Raw genomic sequence first — 1,974 nt, 5'->3', positions numbered from 1 at the left:
CCCCAGGCTGGAGTGCACTGGCGCGATCTCGGCTCACTGCAAGCTCCGCCTCCCGGGTTCACGCCATTCTCCTGCCTCAGCCTCCCGAGTAGCTGGGATTACAGGCGCCCGCCACCACGCCTGGCTAATTTTTTTGTATTTTTAGTAGAGATGGGATTTCACTATGTTAGCCAGGATGGTCTCGATCTCCTGACCTCGTGATCCGCCCGCCTCAGCCTCCCAAAGTGCTGGGATTACAGGCGTGAGCCACCGCGCCCGGCTGTAGACATCTTGATTAATACAAACACTGCAAGAAAAACACATTATTCCCATTTTATAGGTGGAAACATATTGTATTGAAGAATGTGGAAAACCTGCCAGTGGCTGGGTGTGGTAGCTCACACCTGTAATCCTAGCACTGTGGGAAGCCAAGGCAGGAGAATGGCTTGAAGCCAAGAGTTCAAGATCAACTTGGCCAACATAGTGAGACCCCTGTCTCAGAAAAAAAGATTTAAAAATATGACCGGGTGCGGTGGCTCATGTTTGCACTCCCAGAACTTTGGGAGGCTGAGGTGGACAGATCACTTGAGGCCAGGAGTTTGGGACCAGACTGGCCAACATGGTGAAACCCCTGTCTCTACTAAAAATACAAAAAAATCAGCCAGGCATGGTAGCGGGTGCCTGTAATCCTAGCTACTCGGGAGGCTGAGGCAGGAGAATCGCTTGAACCCGGGAGGCGGAGGTTGCAGTAAGCCAAGATCACACCATTGCACTCTAGGCTGGGCAACAAGAGCGAAACTCCATCTCAAAAAATAAATAGATAAATAAATAAGAATAATATTAAAAAATTAATTTGAAAAAGTAAAAGAAAACCTGCCAGAGGCCACACAGCTAGTAAATGTGAGTGGCATAGCAAGGTTTGAACTCACTCTTGCCAAGAAGGGTGTCATGCTGGACCCCCAAGCAGGCAAGCTGGGAGGGCACCACCTTGGAGAGACCAAAGAAAAGACCCAGAGACAGCAGGCGTCTTTATTCAAGGGACTTACGCACAGGGGGAAGTCCAGGAGAGGCAGGCTGGACAGGAGCAACCGCTGCCATTTGTGAAAAGCATGCAGGTTATGTAGAAACCTTCCCATTGCAACTTTCGTTTGTTTCGTTGGCTTTTTTTGAGACAGGGTCTCACTCTGTCACCCAGGCTGGAGTGCAGTGGTGCAATCTCGGCTCACTGCAACCTCTGCCTCCCGGGTTCAAGCGCATCTCCTGTCTCAGCCTCCCAAGTAGCTGGGGACTGCAGGCGTCCGCCACCAAGCCCAGGTCATTTTTGTATTTTTAGTAGAGTTGAGGTTTTGCCATGTTGGCCAGGCTGGGCTCAAATTCCTGACCTCAAGTGATCCGCCCACCTTGGCCTCCCAAAGTGCTGAGATTATAGGTGTGAGCCACCACGCCCAGCCCAAAACCTTCACATTGCAACTTCCATCTAGCAACCTCTACTTAGCAGCCTCCACCTACCTCAAAACAATGGACCTCTGTTCCTTGTACAGCCTGTGTTCCAAGTAACGGGCCAGGGGCCTGATGTTCTTCATAGTTAAACATAATTAAACATCCAGGTTGGCCGTTCCCAGGGTCCATAGCTTTGAACACAGAACAAACATCACCAAGGGACAAAGGGTCCTTCCCAGGCCATGCTTGAGTTGTTGCTGTCTGGCAAGATGTGCCCACCACACAAAGGCGCTGGATGAACTGCAACGGGTCCCTATTCCTGGTTTGTTTCCCACCCTCCTCAGCCCAGATGGAGCCCCCGGGAAGGCCCCCGGATGATGCCAGAGTCTGAGCTACTTTGGGAGAACAGGAAGGGCCCACACTGGGGGTGCCTGGAACCACTAAGGAGCCACATGGGCCCCCAGGCCTGGGGTCAGGGAGGTTGATGGTGTGGGTTGGGGCAGCCCAGGACACCTGGACTGGCCTTGGGGCATTTCCTGAGCACTCTCAAAAGTA

The sequence above is a fragment of the Hylobates moloch genome, unplaced genomic scaffold, assembly GCF_009828535.3.
Source record: "Hylobates moloch isolate HMO894 unplaced genomic scaffold, HMol_V3 SCAFFOLD_18, whole genome shotgun sequence".
Lineage (NCBI taxonomy): Eukaryota > Metazoa > Chordata > Mammalia > Primates > Hylobatidae > Hylobates > Hylobates moloch.
This window is presented reverse-complemented; position numbering follows the sequence as displayed.